This window comes from Lolium rigidum, chromosome 3 (genome assembly GCF_022539505.1).
Source record: "Lolium rigidum isolate FL_2022 chromosome 3, APGP_CSIRO_Lrig_0.1, whole genome shotgun sequence".
In the NCBI taxonomy this organism is placed as follows: Eukaryota; Viridiplantae; Streptophyta; class Magnoliopsida; order Poales; family Poaceae; genus Lolium; species Lolium rigidum.
The window spans coordinates 376430924-376440905 of record NC_061510.1 but is presented as its reverse complement, the minus strand read 5'-3'; the positions used below and the strand labels follow the sequence as shown (position 1 = coordinate 376440905).

General features: G+C 46.3%; 1 pseudogene; it reads right to left on the bottom strand.

Annotated features, from left to right (window-relative positions):
• Positions 1-358: 358 nt before the first annotated feature.
• LOC124697493 lies at positions 359-4305 on the bottom strand (annotated as a pseudogene).
• Between the last annotated feature and the right edge of the window lie 5677 nt (positions 4306-9982).

Here is a 9982-nt window from a genome sequence, read left to right as displayed (position 1 = left end):
TACATAAACTCTTCTTTATCTATCAATGCATCGAAACGCAAGGCTTTTGCGTTTTCGTGAAAAATTATATGTACTCCCTCCGTCCCATGAAAGTTGTCTTAGATTTGTCAAAATTTGGATGTATCTAGACATAGTGTGTGTGTGTGTGGGGATATATCCAAATTTTGACAAATCCAAGAAGAGAAAGGTTTCATGAGACGGAGGGGTACTTTGAATTGGACATAACAATGCAGTAGCATGAAAAATGACAATAGCAACACAGTGTACCTTCATAGACAACCCATTTACATATCTCTACTCCCATTTTTCCTTTAGAGAATGGTTCTCATATCTGGAAAGTAAACAGTTGACCTACCGTCTACCGACCCTGTAGAACTGTAATAGTAAGACTGTTCTTTGAGTTTTCAGTACTGCCCCATACAAGTTCTGTTTGCTCATGTGTATGGGCAAAATATGCAGGTTGGCTTGGGATGGGAATTGCTGCGCTTCCGTTCTCCAAGATAAACACAACAGATGACATGAGTGGTCTGTCGTTGGGGTTGTCCTGCACACACAAGAGCCCTATCTGAACGCAAAGCAAAGCTTCATCTGGTATACAGCTCTTCACTATGTCAGGGTCCACTAAATCCATTGCCTTCCCTTCCTTCCATAGGTTCCATGCCTGAAAAAAAAGGAACGAAATCAACAGTTGACCTTCTGGAACTCGAGAAGTTAAAACAATTGACTTACCATCTACCGACCCTGTAGAACTGTGAGAGTAAGTCCGTTCTTTGAGTTTTCCGTGCTGCCCCTCACAAGTTCTGTTTGGTCATTTGTATGGGAAAAATATGCAGGCTCGCTTGGGATGGGAATTGTCGCGCTTCCGTTCTCCAAGATTAACGCAACAGATGACATGAGTGGCCTATCGTTGGGGTTGTCCTGCACACACAAGAGCCCTATTTGAACGCAGAGCAAAGCTTCATCTGGTATACAGCTCTTGACTATATCAGGGTCCACCAAATCTTCCACCTTCCCTTCCTTCCATAGGTTCCATGCCTGAAAAGAAGAAGGAATGAGATCAATATTTGAGGTTCTGGAACCTGAGAAGTTTAAATTGTGTACTCTTCCAAAAAGCTTATGCTCACATAGGCAATGAGATTTTCGAACTCCATGATGTGACCAGTAGAGCTTATCTTCACACCACTTACAACTTCCAAGGTCAACACACCAAAGCTATACACATCGGACTTGGCAGAAAATATGCCTCTCATTGCATATTCAGGAGCCATGTAGCCGCTGTTATATTTTCCAGCAAAAGTTATTTTTTTCCCTGTGACTTAGGTTCACTAGAATGTTAATTTTATAAAATTGACCACTCACTATGTTCCGACGACTCGCTTGGTATCTGCCTTCTGCTGGCTGTCACCAAACATCCTTGCCATACCAAAGTCTGCTATCTTTGGTCTCATCTCTTCATCCAACAAAACATTGCCTGCTTTGAGATCTCTATGAATTATCTTCATTCTTGAATCTTGATGGAGATATAGGAGCCCTTTAGCGATACCTTTGATGATTCTAAACCACGTTGGCCAATCTAACATTGTTTTTCTTGCACTGTCTACAAAGGGCAACCATTAGTATGGTTAGTGACATATCTGTTGTGTTGATTAAAGAACTTGTGATGCAGTTTTGGATCATACTGAAAAGTAGAGCATCCAAGCTTTTGTTAGGCATGTACTCAAAAATCAGAAGCTTTTCATCTCCCTCTAAGCAGCAACCAAGAAGTCTAACTAAATTCCGATGTTGCAGTTTGGCAATCAGAACAACTTCGTTTCTGAACTCCGCAATTCCCTGGTTAGAATCCTTGCTGAGCCTTTTGATAGCAACTTCTTGACCATCCAGCATTGCCTTTGTGATCGAGTAGAAAATAAATTCAAGTAAAAATTGAAGTGAATAAATGAATGAGATCGCAATGTATGTACGCCTCAATCAAGAACACGATTATTACAGATAGATGAAAAATACCTTATAAACTTTGCCAAATCCACCTTGTCCAATCATGTATGATTTTTGGAAGTTGTTCGTAACACCAACAATTATTTTGAAACTTACCATTGGAAAATCAAAACTTTCAGTGGGGCTTCCTGCTCCAAAGCCTTCGTGGATGTCCAAGTCTCCTAGCACTAACCTATTGAGATTATTGCGTCTCTGTCTTTTCCCTGCTTCCAAAATATTGCGAACATTTCTAGTCTCATGAGGTTAATGTTGAAACTGGATGTTAGTACGTCATACATGCATGTTACTTTGAGCGAAGTTTAATGTACCTTTTGACCTGCGAATCCATGTCACAAGGGAGATACACATAAGCACCAGAACACTTGCTAAAATTGATAGTACAATCTTCAAAATATTTCTCTCCTGTATTCGACCTTCACCAAAACAGCTCAACTTATCAGGTATCAAACAATGTTTCTAGTACAAATAATAAGTGTAATCATCTATTGGTTGCCACTACTGTGTTTGAGTTTTGTGTATGATTTGAGGTTTTGACATTATACTATGTTTAAATTGCCTACACATTGGACGCTGAACAGACTTGGGTAAAACATATACCAGTTTGCTGATACCATGTTGGATTTGGATACTGAAGGTGTTAGGATCTGTGCATCAGCTGAGCACTTCAGGTTTTATTTTTTCACCATCCATCAATATTTCACTTTTCTGACAGTTACTACTCCATTTACTGTTTATATTGTTATGCTGATGTGCAGATGGTTAGATCTACATACAGAGAATTATCGCCGGTAGTGAAGTTCTGTTTCTAATTCTGATCTGACTTGGGGCATGTTAAGTTCTTTCGCCCATATTTTACTAAATACGGTAATTGTTCTCTCTATTTTTTTTTGCTTCTCCTGCAAATAGGAATTTACAGTAAATTTCCATTCACCTAATTTTGTGGTGATTAATTATTGGAAGGTGACACACATCTACTAGGGAAATATCGGTGCTACGTACCTGAATCAGCCAAACCGGCAATCCGAAGATGCAAAGTCTCGCTACCAACAGCGTTGCCATCGATCTTCTTCTCAGTGTCAATGAGATCCCCAGCCCACACAAAGCACCTGGTGGAATCCCCCGTGGCGCTGGTGCTCAGATTGACCTGCGCGTACGCGACACAGGAGCAGTTGCGGGCACACTCCGCGGCGCACTCCTCCATATGCTCCTGTTCAGGACATGCACGAACCCGTCTGGCACTTTCATGGCCGGCAACGCCAAGAAGCCATCGCCACAGTGTAAGGCCTTCTTTCGCTGGCATCCCTCAGAGAATCTGCCGCTGCTCCACTCTCCCATGCTCGTGGGCTGGAAACCTTGGAGACACTTGCAAGTAGGGACAACCTCCGAGTTGTCGCAGTAACCATATGGTCCACAGTAGCCATAGCGGTCGCACTCCCAGTTCGGCCACTCCCCGAGTACAGCCCACACTGACAAGCTCTTGTTCCAACTTTGAAGTTGGAATTTGCCAGAGTAGGTCAGCACATACCTGGTCTGGGCAGTGCCATCCGCGAGGCTATAGGTTAAGTATATCTCCTCATCATTGTTGATGATGGACTGGTACACGAGGTTGCTGTTGTTCGCCTGGTACTGGCTTGACACCTGGTATCCCGTCCATGGGGCGCTGCGGTACACCCGCCGCGACCCGTTCCACAAGAAAAACTGGAGGAGGGAGCCTGGATCGCTGCTGTAGGAGAAGCTCCCCGGCGAGGGATCACCAGGACGCTTCCAGGAAACCAAGATATCCCTGGCGTGCGTCTTGTAGTTGGCACGGATCCTCATGCCAGGAAGGAACGTGTCTGTCGGGTGCTCGAAACTCTGCCATAAGGTGGTGCCATTCGGCGACCGAAGGATGAAGCTGCCGGTGTTCAGAAGCACCGCCATCGGCAGAAGGGAAGATGAAGAGCTTGTGGTAGTGGTCAAGTTGGTCGTCCAAATGATGTGCCCACCATCACCATCAGCTAAAACAAGATTGGAGGTATTGGTAAGGTATAGCGTTGGTTGAGATGAAGTGTCGTTTCTGATGGGGGTTTCTCGGTTGGCAACCCACACCACTGTGAGCTCGGGGATAGCGCTGTACCATATGCCGAGGTACAGGTTGGCCGGAGTGGAGTTGGCCGGGGAGAAGAAGCCCAAGGTGAACGCCCCACCATCGGAGACGATGGTCATGCCAGGGGAGAGCGGCTTGCCAGAGGCAAGCCGGTCGTCAGGTGCACTCATCGGCAGGAAGAGAAGGATCAGGATTGTGATGTAGGTGAGAGCTGACCAGTCCATGGATCTGACCGAAATCTTTGAGCGCAGTGTGCGCCTGATATGAAATCTGGAATTTAAATGTACTGATGCCTCTTGCCCAGAACTCGGTCTCCAGCCTTGGCCCACGGTGAATAATGTAAATTGTTGTTAACTTGTGAGTAGCTAATTTGCACACTAGGCCTAGTATTTAGACCTTAGTTTGCAGCCCAGATAATATACATCTAAAAGTTGCAGTCTAGATTGGTCTGGTTCTTATATGGGTTAATTATTGGTTTGCCACTACAGCCCGTGCATGACTCAGTTTTGCCACTAGAGCAGAATGGTGCTCAGTTTTGCCACCACTTCTGGCGCAGCTGCTCTGTCGAGGCCAAACGGCCAGGCTTCAAACGTTTCCGTCTCTTGCCGTTACTGAAAGTGGGGCCAGATCTTACAGGTAGGACCGCGCAATGACAAATAGGTGAAGACCGAACTACCCCTGCTCCCGCCACACAGCAACACACCGATCTGCTGCACCCACCACCATCCGCGCCCCTGCCGGCACCACCTGCGCCGCCACGACCTGCGACGCCACCACCTGCGCCGCCACGACCTGCGACGCCACCACCTGCGCCGCCGCGCGGCCGTCCCGCGTGGACACCTTCTCCACCGCCTCCAGGAGCACCTCGCTCCGCCCCCACCCCCTTGCGACGTAGTCGCTCGTTCCGCCATCGCGCCCTCCACCTCGCTCGACGCAATGGCTAGTGGCGGCGACGACCTTGGCGAGGCAGGCGTGGGGCCGGAGACCCGCCGCGTCCACGACTGGGTTCCCGAGGGGTAAGCCTTGTTCCTATTGAGCTTTCTTGTGTAATGCAATAGTCAATTTGACATGGAGTGCTCATTGCGTTTGATTTTGCTTTTGGTGTGCTCATTGCCTCTCTGTTTTTGGTTGATTTGGATGGAATTGCGGTTTGCTTTCTTGGTGAACATTAGAAGGGAGCGATTCATTGTGGATGCAAAGGATCAAAAGAAATTCCAAGGAGGGTTTGATTATCGGTTGCCAATGGATTGTAATTGGAGTTTTAGACAATTTGGCGAGGTAATTTGCGGCCCATATCCTTGGGGTATGCATGATGAAGTGGAATTCAAATACTACGATGGGGGAATTGATTGGGTGAAAGTTAGTAATGATGAAGAGCTCGCTACCATGTTTGCTAAGCATAAGGAGAAAGAGCAATTTCATGTGAGGCTGCAAAATGATGTGGTTGTGCTGGCAGCTTGGAACTTCTCGGACAGATTCATGTCGTCGTAATGGCAGCTCTAGCCGTAATCAGTTCAGCTTAGGGGAGCTTCAGTTAGTGCACGGCGACGTGGTGGTTCGTCAAACATGGGCACCGGCAGTAGGGTCCCAAGAGAAGTGGAGCCTGAATACATCGATGATGAAGAGAGGCTATATTCTGATGTTGTGCAGAATTTACGACGGCCATGTCGGGCTGAAAACCGAGATGAGTGTGACAATGAGGCTTTTGTGATTGATGATGAGGAGGTTGAGGACGAAGACCTTCCAGCTATTGAATGGGACCCCGCAAACTCTCGGATGGAAGAAGGTACCATCTTTGCATCCATGAGTGAGTGTAGAAATGCACTTGTGACATACCGCATCGTGGCGAGCGTACATTTGAAGTTGACAAGAGCGACATAGTACGTTGCGTAGTGCACTCGTCCGATCGAAGATTGTCCATGGAGGATGCACGTGTCTAAAATGCGAAATAGCACGAATGTTCAAGTCAAAGTGAACCCTTTTAGGCACACATGCCTGGAATCAACCCCGAGGAAGGAAACAATCAAGAGAGCCAAGTCAAGATGGGTGGCTGAAGAAGTAAAACGGTGGGTGACAGAAGACCATCAAGTGGGTACAAAGGAGTTGCAGAAGAAGCTCAAAGAAAAGTTCAAGATAGAGGTACCACACATGAGGGTTTTCAATGGAAAACAACATGCTATGGATTCTATTTATGGTAATTGGCAGGAAAGTTTTAAACTCGTTGTATTCATTTAAGGGTGAAGTGGAGAAGACCAGCCCAGGTAGTATTGTAGATATTGATCACCACACCGTGGAGTACACGTTGAGGGGAATGACAATGACCAAAGAGTGGTTTAGAAGGGTTTTTGTCTGCTTTGAGGCTTGTCGCCGGGGTTTTTTGGAAGGCTGCAGGCCCTATTTGGCTATTGATGCTACTTTTCTCACAGGGAGGTTTAAAGGACAGTTAGTAGCAGCTTGTGCAGTTGATGGACACAATTTTGTATTTCTAGTTGCTTATGGCGTGATAGAGGCAGAGTCTGAGGAGAGCTGGACTTGGTTTTTTGCAGAATCTGCGCCGGGCTATTGCACATCCCAATGGGTTGGTAATTCATACAGATGCTTGCAAGGGTTTAGAAGTAGCCGTGGACAATGTGTTCCTTGGAGTAGAGCATAGGGAATGCATGCGTCACCTTGCTGCAAATTTTGGGAAGAAATTCAAAGGAAAGGTGTATGCCGACAATTTATGGCCAGCATCTTTGACTTGCAGTGTGAAGAAGCACAACTATCACATGAGGCAGTTATACAAAAATGACAAAGTGAAGGAATATTTGGAAACACACCACTCCAAGTTATGGGCCAGAAGCCAATTCAGTGAAGTAAGCTCTGAGGTAGTTAAGGTGCCGACAACCAAGAGGAGAAGAAAAGAATCAATGAGCACAAAGATCACAAGGAGCAAAGTAGTGGCAAGAAGCGCAAGGACCAAGAAGAAGCCGCAACGCTTTGTAGATGATTGAGTGGTGAAAGATCGAGATGTCGCCTAGAGGAGGGGGTGAATAGGCAATTACAAACTCTTGCGGATTTGTCTTGTAAGAATGCGGAATTAAACTATCGTTTAGTTTACAAGCACAAACCCTAAATATGCTAAGCTCAACTAAGTGTAACAATAGCAACTAGAGCTAAGCAAGATAGGCACAAGATATATGTAGCACAAGTGATAGCAAGATATATGTACTTCAAGCACGATGGCTATCACAAGGAAAGAGAGCTCGGGTATAGAAATAACCGAGGCACGCGGAGACGAGGATGTATTCCCGTGTTCCCTTGCTTTGCAACAAGGTACGTCACGTTTGGAGGAGTGGAGGTCCCACGAAGGATTCCCCGCGCCACGAAGGCTCACCCTATTCTCCGAACCACACCCACGAAGGATAATGGCCCTTTCCTTATGGTTAGCTTTTCCTCCGCTCCGGAGATGGCAAGCTCCACAACCACTTCACAAGCTCCACGAAGGAGAAGCCCGGGCCCCTTCACAATCTTCCACGAAGAGATCACCGGGACACCAACCAAGCCAACTAGGAGGTCACCCTCCAAGAGTAACAAGCTCACGGTCTCTCACTCGAACAAATCGTGGTGGAGAGCTCAACACTATGCAATGATGCAAAGCAAGAACACCGGAGGTGTTCAAGTCCTTCACACTCAAATCCCACCAAAGCAACGAATGCTAGGATGAGATTGGAGAGGAAGAACAAGGGGGAAAGTCAACTAAAGACTCCAAGATCTAGATCCCAAGAGATTCCCTCACTTAGAGAAGAAATGGTTTGGTGGAAGTGTAGATCTAGATCTCCTCTCTCAAATCCTCAAATATGAGCAAGAATGGTTGGAGGAATCAAGGAGAGAGCAACTTCTTCAAATGCAACAATGGAGGTGAGAGAAAGGGGAAGAAGTTGTTGTCCAAGGTGGAAGAAGGGCTATTTATAGTCTAAGGTGAAAAATAACCGTTGGGGAGAAAACCGGGTGAAAATCGGATAAAAAACGAGCTGAAAAAGAGCCCAGCCGGCCGGTCGAACCGGAGCCTGGGCCGGAGAGGCCGATGGCATGTCCGGTCGGATTGGCCCACCGACCGGGCGGGGCAGAAGCGCGCTGGGCGGCGGAAATGCCTCAGGCCGCGTGGGCGACGGCGGCCCAGCAGCGCCGAGCGGCGCGGAGCGCAGGCCGCGCGGGGGCGCGACGGGAGCGTGGGCCGGACGGGGTGGCGGCCCGGTTAAATGTCCTGGCCGGACCGGAAGGGTGGCTGGGCTGCCCGGCGCGTGGGCCGGTGGCCGCCCGGTCCGGTTGGCGCCTGGTGCGGACCGGGTGGGCCGGCGTGCGGCCCGGCAGGCCGGGCGGCAACCGGGGCCTTCCCCTTTTTTCTTTTCCTTTTCTTTTTCTTCTTTTATCTTTTCTTTAATAACTATTGCTCCCGAACTCCGATTGACATGAAACAAATTTCGTTGGAAAGATAATAACAAATGCCATCCAATAGAAAGTCCAAACTCAAAAAACTGTAGGAGGGGATTTTATCATGAATATAAAAGGGTAGAACCTTATATCATGAATAACCGGTAAAATCACCCAACCTCGAAAACGCAATAGAAGATGCATGCGAACTCCGTTTTCGATGAACTTGGGCTTGTTGTAAAGCTAGCAACAAGCTCAAGAACCTCACATGGAGAAACACCAAGAAGCAATAAGGATATGCAAAGTATGCAAGAGGTTGAGCTCCCTAAGACGATGTGATCAAGTTACTCAACCGAAAGCCCCTCTTAATAGTGCGGCTATCTATCCTATAATCCGGTCTCCCAACATCCACCTTGAGACCGGTAAAAGGAAAACCTAGCAAGGCCATACCTTTGCCTTGCGCATCCCGCTTGATCTTGATGATAACTCTTCAAGCTTCACTCAAGCCTGAATGCCTCTCTTGATCAATGTTGCTTCGTGAAGACTCGCAAATGCTCCCCCATACACTATGATGGGAAAGCTCCATTGATGCACATTTTCACAAGTCCATTATCATCAAATGGACGGCAAGCTTCAAGTATGTGATTCACTTGAGACGCTCATCTTGAACTTGCCCAACTCAACCTTGTATCTTCACATACTCACATAAGATAGAGCATGGCTAATATTGAGTTCCACATAAGAACTCCATCTTCATTTCTTCTTATTGATCATATCACATATATATATCTTCATACCGATGATCTTGATGCCAATACACAAGATATACATTTATCTTCATGGCATCCATACTTGAATCCAACACATGGAGAGCAAGTAGTACCTATGGAATATTCCTTCATATAAACTCAATGAAAACATTAGTCCATAGGGGTTGTCATTAATTACCAAAACCACACATAGGGGCAATGTACCCTTACAATCTCCCCCATTTTGGTAATTGATGACAACCACAATAAGAGGGTTTATATAATGAATATTAGTGACAAGTACGCAACTTATCCGAGAATAAGTTGTATACAAGAGGTTGTATTTGATATGGTCAAGTAACACAAAGCTACTAGCCCATATCAAAAACCGGCTCTACTCACACAACTACAACAAATGCAATGGATGTGAGTAGAACCAATATATATAGAGAAAACTCCCCCACAATGTATGCACGTGTGATGAACATGAATTCATTGCATACATTGTCAAGATTAACCTTTGGGATAGTTTCCACTATATATATACAACCATGCAAGACATATAAATATGGAATGCATGAGAGGCAAAACACCTAAGCACAAACCAAACTTAAGTATAAAACCATTCCCTTAAACCCTCTAAACTTCTCCCCCATTGGCATCGATTGTCAAAATGGGTGAAAAATTTAGAAGGCCAATATAATGTGAGTTCCTCCCCAAAGTGTGCACTTCTCATAAT